The following is an 18,714-nucleotide window of genomic DNA, read 5'->3' as shown; positions in this document are numbered from 1 at the left end:
CTTTGTCTGTGAGAAATAAAGGCACATTATTCCAGGTGGCGCTAGAAGTTGTCAATGCGTAACGGTAAGTGTAGGTCTGATGCAATCCTTTAATTCCAATGATTTTGTGCAAAGCATTCAGGGACTTCTTGCTTGAGGTACCCATAAGAAAAATTTGCATGCAGCAAGTAGGAGTAGAGTGTCACCAAAATGCTAAATTACTCTTTGGAAACACCTGTCGCGAAAACCGTTCCGTAATCCGTCTGCGTGCATTATCGTCCTCTCTTGTTGAAACCACAAATGTTCCGTATCCTAGTTCAGCATCCGTAACTAAGAAAGAAGAAGACTTGAAGCATCTTTAGAATACGTTCCTCGATGACAATTACAAAATATCCTCATTGTTACAGCAAGGGACTATAACTTAACAGAGCTCATTTTCAAACATTAACTGATAAATGACGTTCCTAAAAAGCAGCTGTTGGTGCTTACATGCGAAAGTAATCGAGTCTGATATTTTAACCTAATTCGCTAAAGTTATTAAGCTATAAGTGAAATTAGGTGACTAATAATTAGCATTTGAAAAGTAAAAAATTTTACCCTTTTTTGTAGGATTGTGCGATTTGCTAGTTCTTCAAGTGTAGTTCAAGAGTCATTTGCACTTGTGTCTCAAACTAAAAACGTATTTAATGACATCTTGGTTAACTTTGATCGCATGAATATGAATTGTTTTTACTTTACTAACTCAATTATGAAAAGTACTTTTCTTATTGAGATAATGTTTCACTAGAATGACGTATACAATTTTCCATTTCTGATATATTCGTTGAAAGGAGCAATATTACAGACAATTTCGCAGCAGTAAAATCTATTTTATCTAATTCATTTTTTAAATTAAAACTTTGAATACCTAACAGTAATTTGAGAAATGCTTAGCAAATCGTTCAGTCTCTGAAAACTATTGTATATATCCTCGCATGTTTGCGTTGTAAGAGAGGTAAATATAAGTACCTGCGTCAATTTAGATGAAGTAATACTTCAAAATTTAGTACAGTACTTATTACTAAATTTGGCCGATAAATTGTGTAAATGCTTTGACAAAAGATTTGGTATACAATAAATAGGTAAATGCTCATATATTAAGCTATTATGAAACTATTCAAAGATCAAATAATTGAACAAAGCTTGTTAAAATTATTGTATATATCGTCGCGTGTTTGCGTTGTAAGAGAGGTAAATATAAGTACCTGCGTCAATTTAGATGAAGTAATATTTCAAAATTTAGTACAGTACTTATTACTAAAATTTGGCCGATAAATTGTGTAAATGCTTTGACAAAAGATTTGATATACAATGAAGAGGTAAATGCTCATATATTAAGCTATTATGAAACTATTCAAAGATCAAATGATTGGACAAAGCTTGTTAAAAGTTAAAAATATAAAAGGGGGAAAAAGAAATGACTTCTTTTCCCATTACTTAATTATTGAAATTTCATATGAAGTGCTCTGGATTAAAAAGTCTCGAATTACGAGACGTAAGTAAATGAATTATAACAACCGCATTACTTTCTCTCACCTTAATTTATATAAAATTAAAACGGTATATTAAAATCGCAATAACTAAGAGTTTGGAAGCAAAGTTATTTTATCAATAACATTAAAAATTCAACTTCAACAGTGAATGTTTTTAACTATTAGATTTTTAAAGGTATAAAAGTTTGTCCTGAGTTCTAAAACGCAATAACATTAGTAAATTTTTTCCAAATGGCTATTAAATGTGAAATTCTTTTGATACAAATGGACGAATCTAGGTAAACTTGATTAGTCCTTAACTCTTTCTCTCTTTATTTACAAATTTCACTTTTGCCGACTGATCAGTATATAGTTAACTTCACTGCATATTAAAAAAGCGAAAAGAAAACAGAGTGCATGTTTCAAGAACATGTTGTGCATGAGTGCATGTTTCAAGAACATGTTGTGCATGAGTGCATGTTGAGGGCTATCTGCCTAAGAGGAGGGATGTCTTTGTGGAGGACTTTCTAATGGAAACTGGCTCGTATACACGTTACACATGGGTTTCGAGAAAGGAAAATCTGCTGTGTTAAATTTCATAAAATTTTCAGTAATGCCTCACATTAAAAAAAAGGAAATACATGAGAATGAATTGTGCATTAACTATTAGTTAATGGAGAATAACACTGGTTGAGCGTGAAAAAGGCAGCACAAGACCTTGGGCTGAAGATTCCATCCATACTCTGCATAGTGACAAGTATTAAAGGCAATAGGTATGCAAAAGCCTAGTTCGCACCTTTCGAGAATAAGCTAAACAATCAAATAGAAACTTTTTTTGCTATAGTGTAGCATAGAACAGAACGTACATTATTTGAATCAATCAAAGTGATAAATTTTCTAATAATTCATTGGTAATATGCAGCCTTTTAGATAAACAAATCAAATATTCTAATCAGAAGTATGCAGCATTTTTTCATTTATGCTATTTTATTTACGTTTTTATTTGGAAGGAAAAATAATGAAAAAAGGTTCAAGCGAATGATATAAGAAACCATATCAGAGGAACATTTCAAACGTAAAGTTTTGTTTATGTTTTCTTATTTATTGATTTTAACGCGCAAAATAACTTATAATTTCTATTAATTCATTTATCACGAAACATTTCTAGAAATAATTTTCTTTGTCATTCGTTTGTTCTTCTGATATTTAACGAAAGATAACTTTCTTGCTTCTCTGAGAATATATTCTTTTAGATTTCCAGGGGAAAAACCCTCTCCAACATTCTTATAAATTCATATTACATGACATCAATAACAATACTGAGTTAATCCTATGTACGTTATGAATCTTTTAACATGTGATGTACATAGAATTAGCTCAAACCCAAAGAGCACTCAGGTCTTTATACACTACTAAAAATAAATCTTTATAATGTATTTTTCCTGCCTTTCTAGCGTGCCTTCGTGGTGTAGTGGTCAGCACACTGAGCCGGTATTTCAGAAGTCCGTTGTTCGATTCCTGGCGGAGGCGGTTGCTAATTTTTCATCTCTCCGGCCTCCAAAAAAATCCTAATGTCTCTACAGTGGCGCACGAACTAAAAACGGGTGGTAGATGATGATTTCTCCCCACCCGGGATTTGGCGATTGGGTCCCTTAAAAAACCCCAGTCGCCCTTTAAAAGGGGAAATATATAAGGTATTTCTCCCGCCTTTCTAGCGTGCCTCCGAGGTGTAGTGGTCAGCACACTGAGCCGGTATTTCAGAGGTCCGTGGTTCGATTCCCGTCGAAGGTGGTTGCTAATTTTTCATCTCTCTGGCCTCCAAAAAAATCCTAATGTCTCTACATCTTGAATGATTTTTTCTTATTAGACACTTAAATGAATATTAGTATTGGTAAATACTAATTTGCATATATAATTAGTATTAAATTATGTATATTAAATACAGTTTTGTAAATTAGCATTGAGGAGGATTTGTCTGTAAACCATATGTCAAAAAGTCATCGAAGTAAAATGAAATATAAAAATTTAATATGATTTTAGCATATTACAAATACGCATGACAAATTACACATGTATATCAATAAAATAACTCTTCTTTATCATAATTTGAAAAATAAGTTATAATTAATAAGTTTAACTCTAATTACAAACTAAATATAAAAAACTCGATAAGTTCTCTTAATTAGATTAAAGAATTAGAAGAAACTACTTTTACAAAAAATTAATTAAGCTGTCTTAACGTCATAGTCGTTTGAAGATTAAAGTTTTGAAATCTTTCATCTTTGATATATATTTAAATAATTTATAAGTAGTGTGTAAGATGATATAATATCATAATTAGTGAAGCAATATTAATGCATGAAAGCTTTTAAATAAATAGAATAGTACGAGCACTGTTAACTTTGAGTACCCTTAATGAAAACCGAAGCTGATATCACTTTTCTCCTAGATGAATGAAATTGTAAATTTTAATACATAAATTCTTTGAAATCAAAAATTGGATATATGTAATATTTAATAGGATTTCTTAAAAATATGCAAAATGAAATAGAATAAAGAAAAAAGAGCAACTCGCGCCACGACTAGATTCCAAATCGTTTATCTCCCAACTAGAATTTCTATTATCTATCTAACAGAAGTTTTGCTAAGGCGCTGAATTCAATTAATATATTGGTTACGTAAGACTGACTTTCCTTGTTTATTCCTGGGAAATGCACTAAGCCTTTTAAAATGCATTGACTTTAAAATCTCCTTAACGAACTGCTGAATTCAAGAACGTGTGATTCCCCTGCGGGAACATAAGACATTTGAAAGAGGTGACTACAAGCCTTACTTCATTAACTCTTTCATGCGACTAGGTGCCGGTTACATCCGGTATTAACTAAATGCTTTACGCTGGCCAGCACCGCTTGTATCCGGCATCCACTAAATAAATGCGTAGCTTTAGCTAGCAACAGGTTGCAGTAACGATATGCGAACTGGACACCGCGCATTTAACTAGCGCCGAAGAAAGCGTTCTTTTCACGAGTAAATTGTATTTGTTTTTTACCTTCTTGTAAAGTATTATTTTTAAAAATTAATCAGCAGTAAGATTTCACATCGAAAAATAAGTCAGCCAGGCCGGTAGGTAGTTACGACCGGAATATCTTTAATTAAAAATGTCTGTTTCAAATTTTAATAAATAGGTTAAATTTTGCAGTCTTTATGATGAAGTGTAAAACTTTAAGAAACCTGCGAGTGGGTCAATGGGACTGATTCGAAAAATTGTGATTAAACTGAATCACATACAAATACATCACACTGAATAAAAAGAACTTTTAAAGGTACTGATGTTATAATCTTAAGAAAGTGGTTATATTAACGTACAATTAAAAAAAACAATCGAATTTATTAAGGGCGTATTGATAGCTAGTTACACCATCGTGGAAGTGTTAAATGTTGATTCTAAGCATATACTTCTATTTCAAAGTTAAAAAAAATACATACTTTTATGAAAACATCTCAATACTCTGGATAAAAGTTTATTAAATATAAATGAGTTTTTGTATAATCTCTAAAGAGCACAAAAGACAAAAATGTTTCATGTATTTGCTTGCAGAATTCTTAGAGGTATTCTAGAAATTATTTCCTTAATTTTCATAGTCAGATACCGGAAGAAAATTATAAATGGATGAAATAGCACGCTTTATTTTATTTGTCGCTGTTTAACGAAACAACAGTCGTTTGGTGAATACTGAGTGAGGTTGTGTTGAAAAGAGGAACATGACAGTATTTACCGGAAATATTTCTCGCTTACTAATTACCCTAAATATATAAACAACACACTTGTTTTTAACCCTCTGACTGCTCAATTTGTGGACTGAAATCGCTTCAAAAATTGTGTAATTTTTTCCATATTTTAAATCTATATATATTGGAGAATTGAAAAACCATTTTACTTTCTAGAAAATATTTTTTGATATAGATTTTTATCATGAGAAACTAAGTTGCCAGGAAAACAAATCTCAAATGTTATCACATAAAAATTTTTTAAAATAAATTTTAGTCGATTTACAGTTAATTTCTATTTATTTCGTAACATAAAAAAGCAAAATATATAAAATTTAAGAAAATATAAAGCACTGAGGAAAAAATATCTTAGAAACGCAGTTTAGTATGATAGAGTTCAAAACAGGGTTCAAGGCAAAGTCCAATTTCACAGTCTTTGCACCGGATTCAATAAATCTAATTAATAACCAATCTAATTATTAATCTAATCAATAAATCTAATTAATAACCAATCTAAGTATTAATATAATCAATAACCAATCTAATTATTAATCTAATCAATAAATCTAATTAATAATTCAATAATTTAATTAAACAATCAAGATAATCGCTGAATGTCTTCTAGCAGCCATTTCTGTAAGAAAAAAGCGGCAAAAAGTGGAGTGTGAGCGGTAATACCCCATATGCTTCAAACGCCGCAATTTAATGGAAAACTAACGATATCTGTTGGCCAAAGCGTAAACTAAACGTCTAATAATGTATATGTGGTTAAACGGGGAAAAAACGGGATGCGCTCCTCAATAAAGGAAGAAAAACACATGCCCGCGGAAAAGGCGGAATGAGCAGATTTTACTACATTTGAGTTGCCCGTGGTAATCGCGGGATAAGCAGCCAGAGGGTTCAAATTTAAGACAACAGTTTTACACATTTGCGGCCACTTTGAATCGATAAATGACTCCCATTACATTTGTTCTGCTTATTGTACGCAAACTCAGCTCAAGTGCACCACACAAAAACTTTCTTATATATTTTTCAGAATGATAAAGTTTTTCTATGCTTGCGATTTACGCATTAACATTTTTTAGAAATTTGTATAATATACTTAGTAGTTTGTTTTACAAAATAGATATTGATGGTGGTAAATTTTTACTTAAATATAATGCGTGATTGTTGTTGTTGGTTTGTGTATTTATTTAAAGTTTCCTCCTATTTCCTTTAGTAGAAACATCTGTTGCGAAATCATTGAATGATTATTCTATAGACTAGTAATACTTTCATTAATTGCAGAACTTTGACAAAGACTAATAAATTACCATAGGCCACTGCTTAAATAGTCAGAACCATACCGTAGCTATATATTTCTTCTGCCGTCAGATTGTAAAAAGACATGGTTTCGAGGTTTCCGACCAAAGAATTGCTCAGTTTATTATCTTTTCACACAATAAATACCTCTGTTTTTCTTTTGTGTGTAAGTGACAATTGTTGTTTCCTTCGGTAGAATGTAAAAATAGAAAAATGCTTTGCCGTTTTCTTTTATGTGGCAAATTCAGAGGGAATTTTTCTTCTTGTGCAACATTCTTTCGCAGTTTCTGACCATTGTCAATTTTCTTCCGCAAGAGTTCTTGGAATAGTTTTATCTCATATAATAAATATCCACAGTAAAATTTTGTGGAGAACTGTATAACGCTTCTCTCACCTGTTTTAGATTTACAGGATCCTATTCTAATTTGTAAACGTTTCATTTGAATATATATGTACACATTGCATAAAATGTAAGAAAAGAAATATATAAACCGAAATTCTACCTTTAATTTGTAACAGTCCCTTAACTCTCTATTTTAATTTGGCTACTTTCCTTCTTTGATTTAAAAATAGTAACTGCTTATAATAAAGTGCTCTAAACTGCGTCATTTCAAAATTAATCCATGTCATATTATTCTCGCATAACGCTAATGATGTAGGTACTTACATAAAGGCTTCCGCCAGTAAGGATTTCAATTTGGGAACTGAAACGTTTTAACAGCCAACGAGGAAAATGTAAGCTGAAGCTTAATCTTTATGAAACAGGCTTTCATCTTAGACACATTGGTTGTCTGTCAATTTGCTACAGCCGACTTGCTACTAGTTATTGTTCCGTCACCTGTCTTCGAAATTATTTCAGTACCCATGTAAGTTTTTCAAAAACAAACGCTACTTCCGCAAATGCATCTGTTTTGGCTTAACAAACATTTGTCAACGAAAACAAATACATATTAAAATCGGCGCGACTGCTAATATCTCTTTTGCAACTAATCTTTACGTATCTCCATGTCAATGACTTCCAAATTATTTCATACATCTTTCTTTTATTTTATTAATCTATGTTTCTTCCGTATCACTAAACATCAACGAGACGTATATTCCACTGACCGCAAGTATATATTTATGTTTGCATCAGAGCCGGCCTCTGATGAATCACTAGAAGGGGCGCCAAACTGGCTATACGAATTTGAAAATTACTTTAATTATGTTTCTAAATCTGCTATTTATTATTAGGGGAAACAAGCTTCGTCAAACATAATAAAATAATAGGAAGAATTGAAAGGAAAACCTGGAAAATAATGCAGTATTTCGATGTTATTTCTTATTTATCAAAAAATGGTTTTTTAACATTTTCATTTGAAAGTTATAAATAATTGGCTATATTATTTTTCTGAATTTATAAAGCTACGGTTAAAACATATTTTAAGAATTATAGTAAAATTTGAATAAGAATTTTGATATTTTGTTTTAATACATTTACTTTTGTTTAATACAAATATAGTTATTTTGATATAGCATATGTTACCGTGAAAGACCGAAATTGGAGAATGTTGACTTTCACCAGAGAATGTCAACATTTACCAAATACGTCGGTGAAAGATCGAATATTGCATTACATTCTTGCACATTCGGACCCTCACCGGTGTATGTCGACAATCACAAATATGCTCTGGTGTAGGTCGAAAAGAGAGGAGTTAACAAGGAGGCTACTGGCTGTTTCCCGCCAAATCCTTTGTTCCGGTGGGAATCAATAAATAAGATTTGAATCACATAATTTAGTAAGTTTTTTATTACTATTAGCTTATTTTCTCATTTAGAACGTACTGTATAACTAAGTAAGTTTTTAACTTCTATTATTTTCCTTTCTCATTTTGAATGCACTATATGTTCTAAGTTCTTATGTTCTTAAATTCTTTTTTTAAGTGCGTTTTTCGCGACTGAATTACGGAGAAGAAAATATAATATTCTTATATGTTCAACATTCACCATTAGTACATGGTTAATGTCGACATTTACCGGTCAGAACTGAGAGTATTTGGAAAATATTTCGGACATACACCAAGCGACTATGTGAATGACATTCACCGGCGAAAGTCGAGATTCTCCAGATTTCGGTGTTTCACCGTAACATATATATATATAAGGACTCGCATTTATCTTTTTGCCTCAGGCGAAAAAATATCTTGGCGCGGCTCTGGCTTGCATATTCAATTAAAATAATACACCTTTTACTTCTCATCATATATTTCCATTTCCCGAGTATAAAACTTATTGGAATCATTCGATGTGCTGCATTTGTGCTGCACTTGACTTGGTAGAAGAAAAAAGCGTTAAATTTTCAGTAGTAAAGCTTAGAAGAAGAACGTTAAATTTTCAGTACGAGAATATACATAGGTACGCTTTTTTTCTGGAAATATAAACTAAAACATTTATTCTGCTGTTTATTCAAGCAGACCCCCCCCCCCGCCGGAAAAGGTTAGCATTAATGAAGTCACAGTAAGTCTCGTCTATTTCCAAGGGAATGTGTCTGAGTTAAACAGCAATGAGCCTGGCCATGGGCCTGGCATATCTTTGGCATGCTCTCGTAGAATAACTGTTTCACATTAAGTAAAATAAAACTCATTAATATATTGGTAGTTTCCCCATGAAACTCTTAGTTATGCATGAAATATTACTTAATTAAAGCATAATAGATATTTTACCATCTGGAAGTTTGTTCTATATGGTATATGTTAAATTTCTCATATATAGAACACATTCAACCAGCGTATTGAAAATGTTTGCAAAATTGCCTTGGTTTGAGAAACGTGTAGCTAAAAATAAAGATCTAGGATCAGTATCTAGAGAAATAAGGCGTGTAGGCCGCCTCTTATAAATATCCTATATAACCACAGCTAGTTGTTCTACATTACAAATTTTAATATCTTTATTATCCTATTATTTTATATTTTTTTACTTTTCACCACTTTTTTTGTAAATACGTAGACCATATAAACTGTTCAAATATTTGAGTAAGCTTGTATACATTGTGTTTACAAAAAGTCTTTACTCGGTCTTTATTTTCGCAACAGATGGTCGTAGACATATACTTTCACTTACAAAAAGGGGTACTTATGTAGTATCGCAACCACCTTAGTAGAAACCGCTTTATTTTCGCAATAATTGGTCGTAGACATACACTTCCAATTACAAAAAGGAGTACTTATGCATTATCGAAACCCACCTTAAGTAGAAACCACCAAAGCTTCCGAATACACCAAACTCTGGCAACACGCGCATAACAGTTATTCCGGCAACCCATGCGCTTGAAAAATGTTTCATGTTCCAACGTCGCCATATTCATATGAGTTATTTTTGTTGTACTCCAAGTTCCAACCGCTTTTATAGAAAAATGATTATTTTTTATCTGAAACTCACCACAACAAAATCAAAAATCCGTTCGTATCTAAGTTTACTGATCGTCTTTGGAATAAATATATAGTTGAAACGTCGAATATATTATAAGGTATTTCTCCCGCCTTCGTAGTATAGTGGTTTGCAGAGGTCCGAGGTTCAATTCCCGGCGAATGCGATGCTCATTTTTCATCTCTCCTGCTTCGAAATAACCTAATGTCTCTACAATATATGCAATGTTTAATGTTTAACTTTTTGTAACAAAAGTAATTGTTCTTTTGCTATCCGTAAAATTTGCGAAAATTTGCCAAGGTGGTTGCGATAATACGTAAGTACCCAAAAAGGTTTTAAACGACACAAAGTTTCCCATTTTGTCAGTTTTAAATGTAAAGAAAATCTCTTTGTAAAAATTACGAAATCTAACTTTATACGTATTCCTTCAGTTGCTGTACTGATTTAGAAAAATTCTGTACTCGGTTTAAAAAAAAAAAAAAAAAAAAAAAAAAAAAAAAAAAAAACTCTGAAATGTTGACTCCCGAACGATAAAAATTGACCCACATATTGAAATCGGGAATCATATTTAGGAGCCAGAAAATAAGAACGAAATTTTCCATTTGTAAGTAACTATAGAAAACTTAGAATAAGGCTTCTGATATAAAGAAATTTCGTAAGGAGCTTTTCGATACCGATTATGGGGATAACTACTGTTATTTTTGAGTCCATATTTCATGGGAAAATGGTTGCCACAGCCTCAAAAGGGTTGGGCTTCTACTTTCCATTGCAATTTTGAGAGCGAGCACTCCTATAGGTGGTTCGAGGTGCCTCAACCTAATAACATACCACCAAACTACACGAAAAGACTTTCAGCTCGCTATTTATTTAGGGTGCCCCCATGTCGCAAAGACACTACATTTATAAGGTATTTCTCCTGCCTTCGTAGTGTAGTGGTCAGCATGCTGGACGCGTATTCCAGAGGTCCTTGGTTCGATTCCCGACGAAGGCGTTGCTCATTTTTCACTTCGCCTACTTCCAAAAAAAATACCTAATGTCTCTACACATCTACAAATATCCGTACGTTCTCTGGGATTTGAACCCGAGTCCTTCGGTTCAGCAGTCAGAGTCATTAATCACTATATCTATAAAATAAAATTAAACTGTCATTGTACTACCTCCATATTTTGACACATACTTAATGGCTTAGGATTAAATACACTGCTATTTATACTGCTAACTATATTTATTATTGTAATTATTAAATGCACTGCTAATTATATTTCGAGAACTTCGAAAATAATTTAATCAGAAAAGGATATTTAATCTTTATGACGATGAAACGTTAGAAATGCTGGGGTCTAGAATCCAATTACTTGAAACCCCTTCTATTTACGAGTGATATTCTTCCAGTTTTTTTATGTCTTTTTGCAATCCATTCGAAAAAAGCAGAATGCAACTTGAAAAGATTTGAAATTATTTAAACATACACATGCAAATTTTTCTAAACATTCGATTTTGTTCTAAATCCTCCGACTAGACAGTACTTTTTAAAGCATGTTCTTTTACTCATCTGTTATTCCAAGTCTGTTTCATTTGTTTAAGCATAAATAAAATGAAAGCAATAATATAAATACTAGACACAAAAAACCATAAAGTTATTGAAAAACAATAATTTTTTCCGCATATTTAAAGTACTTAAACATAAAATTAAAAAAAAAAAGTGATCAGATTCGTGCGACGATAAAACCAGTTGAGCAGCTTGTTAAGGTTTTCATGCTCTCTTTGACCTCGTAATTTATCCATTTGCTTTTGGACTCAGTCCTCCTGACATAATTATTTTTGTCTTTTTAACTTTACTAATAAACATTACGTTATTCATACTTATGTCACAAAAAATTAAGCAACAGTATCGCAAAACTTTTAAATACCGCATATCTTTAGAATTAGCAATGCAGTGTTAAGTGATGCCAAGCATTTAATAGCCCAGATGGGCTATTATTCTCTAACCTCACTTTTGTTGCCCATTTCAATTTTTAAATAACTAGCTGCAGGCGGGCAGCCAGTCGCCAGTTTTGTATGAATGAAAAACTACATCATGCTTTTAATAAACCCAGCTAGGATTAAATATAAAAGAAAAATTAAGTATCTTACGCTTCGCAAAATGGCAGCAAACTGACGCATGGAAGTAAAGAATATTTTATATTGGATATCTTCGTAATTCCCTACAAAGTGTTAAATGTTGCCTTACATTATTTCTTTAAGAACAGTACGTAGAGATAACATTTGGTGGCAACATTCTGTTATTTGTGTTGCCATATATTTCTTATATTCTCTACATAAAGTCCTTAAAAATAATACAAAACGATACAATTTGGTGGCAACATTTAAAACGTGATACGGACAAAAAAAAAAAATTGAAATGTGAGGCTAATAGCATGTCTGTTGCCAAAACACTATGTAGAAGAGAGAACATGGTATATTACACTTGTACTTGCTTGTGCATGTGAAACAGGTTTCATGTTCTAATGGCATGAATAAAAACTTTTCAAAGCCAAAATCGGAGGAAATGATGTACTCTTATAAGTGTGTAATTATACTTTAAACGTGTACCTTGCATTTCTATATTTCCATGATAAAATTTGTAGCTAATATTTGTAGCAATTACCTCTTTCTTACCGAAATAATCATACTCCTAGAAGGATCCATAAGCTCCGAACGTATTCATAATTTTCTTCCTCTATTATTCTACTGATACTATTAACAATTCTTTTAGTGACTGAAAACAAATACTTTTAATCGTCTACGCAACCACGCCACATATATATATATATAAACGCAAAACTGACACTCTTAAATCATTAATTACTTTTAGGTCCATTTTAAAATACGTACAGTTAAGTAACGATGTTTATTAGAAGGGAAAGCGTCCAGGTATAAAAATAACATGGAAAATTAAGGAACTGATATAGCAAATAAAATATGCGTTATATGATGGATCTAATTTACATTAAATTTGTATAAATCATAAAATTTTAATTTGCTACATTTATGTTCTAAAATATTTTGCGCCGGTGAAATAAAATTTTGAAATGCATATTTCGTGTTTTCAGTATCATAAAAATGACAAAACATTGTAAAACACAGAAAAGTTTTGCATTAAAGGCAGTTTACTTAAATATCTAGTTCAACTTTCTTACTTGCACATATTATTCTTATCACAAAATGAACTTTATTAATTGCTTAGACATTATAAATATGGGATTGTGTTTAGAGAATGTTAACAGTTCAGTTATTTCCTTAATACGTTTGAATTCTAAAACACAATTTTACTTTCTGTTGTAACATGGCAATTTAATGATATAATTAATGTGCTAAGCATATAACTCGTTCTCTTTTCATAATTATACCCAAAATTGCTATAAACTGCGTGTTAAACAGTCACATCCGTTACATGAATACCATTTCTACGTATCTGGTAGCATGTGGTTACGATGCTGATAATCCAAGCCTTTCAGCATATATTTCTTTCAGCAAATCTATGAACTCCTAAATTATCACGACAGTAGAAGTTTTAAAATAATGAAGCTTAATAAATAAATGACTACGGTTGGCAGTGACGTAATTGTCCAAGCCAGGTTTGTTGGTAATATTGGTTGAAAAGGAATTCTTTAGACGCTGGCTTAGAAAGTGTCATTTACGCTACCTATCACCTAAATTCCCAACACTGACACTCACGTGGTCTCTGCGCAAGCCTGACCTCGTGATCCGAACAGCTCATTGTGGGATACCATTAAAGGCAGACTGCGTGAAGGTCGCTACACAGCTAATTGTCAACATGAGCGTGCAGCACGAGAGGTCAGTAGCTCGGTTACAACTAAAGTGCCGAGAGAGCGCCGCAAAAGCCTTTGAATTCCTTGCATTTGTCTGTCCAACCAGATGCAGCACGTGCGGCACCTCTGAACATTTTGATCGGCATGTTTTAAATGCTTCGCGTAGCATATATTAAAAGCTACGCGAAGCCCAAGATACTTAATTTTTCTTTTATATTTAGTCCTAGTTGAGTTTATTAAAACAGTATATATTTTTCTCTTTAAAACAATTAAGTGACTGACTGCGCGCCTGCAGCTAGTTATTTGTAAAATGAAATGGGCAACAAAAGTGATGTTCGAGAATAATAGCCCTTTTGGGTTAATAAATGCTTGGCAACCTTTAACACCACATTGTGAATTCTAAAGATATGCTGTATTTAAAAGTTTTGCGATATCGTTGTTGAATTGTTTGTGATAAAAGTGCAAAGAAGTGATGTTTATTAATAAAGTTGAAAAGCCAAAAAAAGTTATCTCAGCAGGAGTGAGCCCAAGAGCAGATAGATAAACTACTAGGTCAAAGAGCTGCTTAACTAATTTTATTGTCGCACGAATCTTATCAATTTTTTTAAAATTGATCTTTAAATATTTCAGACATGCAATAAATTTACTATTTCTCAATATCTTTATGATTTTGGAGGCTCTTTATATTACAGTTATAATTTTATTTATGCTTAAACAAATGAAAAAGACCTGGAATATAAGATGAGTAAAAGAACATACTTTAGAAAGTGCTATCTAGTCAGATGATTAGGAACAAAACGGAATGTATCAAAATAATTCCATGTGTAAGTTTAAGTAATTTCAAAACCTTTTCAATTCGTATTTTTCTTTTTTTGAATGGATTATAAAAGGATATAAAAAAAGCTAGAAGAATGTCACTCGTAAACAGAAGGGGCTTCAAGTAATTGTATTCTAGAGCCCAGTATTTCTAACGGTTCATGTTGATAAAGGTTAAAAATCCTTTCCCGCTTAGAATATTTTCGAAGTTCTCAAAATATACTTGTGATAGCAGCGGATTTAATCCTACGCCTTAAATGATGTGTCAAGATATGGAGGTAGTGCAATGACAGCTTTATTTTATAGATTCGAATGTCAGGACTTTATTTTTGAGAAATGAAAGCGCATTTCAAGAGGTGCAGGAAGAGACCTCCTCTCACCTGTATATTGTTCAACACGGCGCTGCATTTTCGTGTATGTTGCGGCTAGATTGCACATGGTATAGGGATGAAGGGTGGTTCCACTTATCAAGATCCGCGAACTAACAATACACACGTTTATGGAGTATTGACAACCAGCATGCAATCCTCGAGGAACCCCTTCATTCACAGAAGATGGGCGTGTTCTGAGCATTATCACAGCCGCGCAAGATCAGGCCAATTTTATTGACACTGTTCTTCCAGAGCGCTTCGAATTTAGCCAGAAACGGGAATGTTTAAAAAACTAAAAACGCGCTGATCCTTATATTACATATAGAATTTAAAATAAAGAAAACAATTATTATATTTTTCTTCTTTGCTTCGGAAACGTAACAAAACAGAACAAACTCTCTTTTGAAAAGTGAAATTTCTTTATTCAAATGTAATATTATTCAAATTTCAAATTTATTCATTTACCGCCGACGTTAGGCCAGAGGTCATTATGAAAAAAAAAATATATAAGAGCTGTCAGTTTTGTAACTTATGTACAGTAAATCCATGTTTAGCTAAATCTCGGCTACATAGAAATGATGCAGAAAAATAATGTTAAATCAATATGCTCGAAAACTTCTTTTGAATCAAAAAAACGGATTTTTTAAATCTTCTTTTTCGCTGTCGTATTAGTTAGAAGTAAAAACATATTTTTATATTTATATTTAAAACATAATATATTATATTTTTAACAAATACATTTTATTTCAATACATTATATGCAAAAATTCTGTAAAATATTCACATAGGGAAACTTGATGACTTTCAAGTTCGACCTTCATTAAAGTATAATATTAATTATAATTCATTTAAGTATTATATGAACTTTATCGGATTATAGTAATTAAAATTTGCTTTGTTCTTAAAGAGTTTTCTAAAAATGAGTAATTCACTCAGAAAGGAAGCGGCCAATTATTAAAACATTTTGCTGAACTTTAAAAGTGAATATTCGCTATTTTTGAGGAAATTAATTAATTGACTATAATTGATCGCAATACTCGAGAGGACATTTCTAAATAACTGGAAACTTAGTCATTTATCGGACAACCGTTCTTTATTCGTTCTTTCTTTTTTCTTTTGTAACCCAAAGAGCGTTAGTACAGAAGGGCTATTAATTTCAAAACGGCATTTTGTGTCGATTCACTTTTCAAACTGTTGCCACCAAATATCATCGCTATGTATTATATTTAAAGAAACTAAATAATGAAGAATCTGCACGAATTTTTCCCGCATTGTAAACAAACAACGGTACCTAGAGCCATTAAAATTTGAATAACGTAGTCCTCCAACCGAACATAGCCACCTAGAAGCCCGAATTTTAAATTTCGAATGAATTTGTTTTATTATCTGTTTAAAATTTTGTAAGACTTAAACGAATTTTTGATTAACAAACTCAACGATTTCAAAGCATTTCCAACGCGCAAGACTGTGTAATACAGAGATGACCCGATCCATCGCGTTAAGAAAGGACAATGAGATCTATTTTGGGCCGTTAATTTCTGTGTATCGGAATTCTAAAGATATGCTATTTTGATGTTTTTAAATATTTTGTGACATTGCTGTTGAATTGAATATTATGTGTTTTAAGTGCGAAGAACATGATATTTAGCCAATAAAGGTAACACGCAAAACGTTAGAATAAAACGCCCTTTTGAGCGTAATATAAAAAATTAAAGTTTTCAGATTTTTTACTTATATTTTTTAAATTTTTATTTTCACGTATTGACAGTTAACATTTTTTTCTTATAAATACTCATGAATTCAAACTACTATTAACCTTTAATTATGTATTTTTCCGCTTTATCTATGGGAATTTAGTTCAATAACGTACAAGCAATAATTACAAGACTTTGAGTTTGCAACATGAACTTAAATTGAACCAGAGCGCACCGAAGACTGGCTTCTGTATTTCTTAGTTATTGAGCTAAATCCTAATTCTAGCCGAAGCGCATTACAAATAAGATAGGCTACAACCCTTTTTTATGAAAATAAACCATAAGCTCAGCAGGAATTTTCTTTTGGTTCAGTAACATTTTATTTCAGTAGTAAGGGGGACATGGAAATCGATATTAGCGTATGAATGCATGCCAGTCTTCTCCTGGGGAACAGCCCCTTAGGTGTGTAAGTTAAGACGTTTAAGCAAAAAAGAGACCTCGCCCGCATGTTAGTGCCTTACCCTCCAGAAAGTTCTATGGATTTAATATAGTTTATTTGAATTCATTCTCGAAAGTACTAGTGGATGATTATCCTGGTTGCGCCATCATATCAGCTGATTCGATATCGGCGGTTTTAGTTACCCGCGAATAATAGCAAGATGGAGGAAAAAAAGAGTCATTTTTTTGTGTTCCGAAGTGCACTCCAAATTGAAACTGACTGAACATAGTGACATACTAAAAAACACACAGTTCAAACATGGGCTAATCTTTGGAATATGGTAACAGGTAATTTGGCGACATTTTGGTAAGGCAAAAAAGGTTACTAGCTACGACTTCAGCAATAATCTGAGAAGTACACAGTTCCAATTCCAGATTATTTTATCTCAGAGAAATGAGAGATCATGAGACATGTCATGTGACATTTATGGACGAATCAGAGTTCTTTAATCCAAAAAGGGGGGGGAATTCGCAAAAATATCTGCAGTACTTCATACTATTTTGTATGTTCCGTTTCATTCCACCTTGTATGAAACAGTGTTGCTTAATACTTGGATCCCATGACCCTCTCTAAAGTAAATTCCAAATTTTTATTGCATTTATGTGATTATCCAAAAGAGTTGCTTGAATGGTGTATGAGTGTAGGATTAATTGCATAAGTATGAATGTTCAACGTGTGGGAATGAAGTGAGATTGTGTGAAAGGAAGGTTATTACAGATAAGTTTGAATGCCAAATTTTCGCCAAAATATCGCCAAGTTACCATAATCCGAAGATTTACCCAAACATGCTCAGTACCATGACTTCTTGTAAAAAAGGACATCAGCGCATATTTAAGAGCGATGTAACGAAATATCGGATATGAAAATGGACACGTATACAGAACCTTACGTCGGTTTTCAGATTACAAATCAATCTTAGGATACGAGGAATTTTTCCCTTGCCAAACATTCTTGCATGGGATCGTGATCTGAATTTGTTCGAATCTTCAGTCTTCGTTTTTGTGTCCGGTATTTTTTAAAAATATTTTCATATTCTTCTATTATTCCTATTCTCAATATTGACGATTTAATCATTTTACCTTTTATCAGTGGTAAGCCGGAAAAAATTAATTTTTTATCTTATCATGTATTGAATAAGTACGTTATATTGTATATATTCAAGGTACGAAATCGCCCTGTGAAGGGCTTCGCTATTTCTTAGATTTTTATTGAAAATTAGTTTCAACATGAAACTTTAATGTCAGCTAGACCTCAATGAAACGAGGTCCAGTTACTTTATTATATTATTTTATTATTTTCATTGATTTCATTTATTAAATTTTTATTTATCTCTTTATATTTGATTTAATTTTAATTATAGTAAAAGTTTACAATTGGGTGTCCTTTGTTTTTTTGGCGATTCTTTCTTGACGCCAAGATCGGCGTCAGGAAGACACAATTTCAAGATGGCCGCTACACAAAACCAAAATAAGAAGTCAAAGAATTGCACAAACTCTGTGTCTATGTACACATCGATCTGTTTTCACTTAAAAAATTTGTCCATGTACACATCAATCT

At 32.2% G+C, this 18,714-nt stretch overlaps 1 protein-coding gene across 4 annotated transcripts in view; it reads left to right on the top strand.

Annotated features, from left to right (window-relative positions):
* The window catches only part of LOC118190773 (SCY1-like protein 2), a 934,165-nt gene that overhangs the window by 431,052 nt on the left and 484,399 nt on the right, over window positions 1–18,714 (top strand). The window lies entirely within an intron of this gene.

The sequence above is a fragment of the Stegodyphus dumicola genome, chromosome X2, assembly GCF_044657685.1.
Source record: "Stegodyphus dumicola isolate Sdum_Otavi_A_Nest chromosome X2, ASM4465768v1".
Taxonomy (NCBI): Eukaryota; Metazoa; Arthropoda; class Arachnida; order Araneae; family Eresidae; genus Stegodyphus; species Stegodyphus dumicola.
This window is presented reverse-complemented; position numbering and strand designations above follow the sequence as displayed.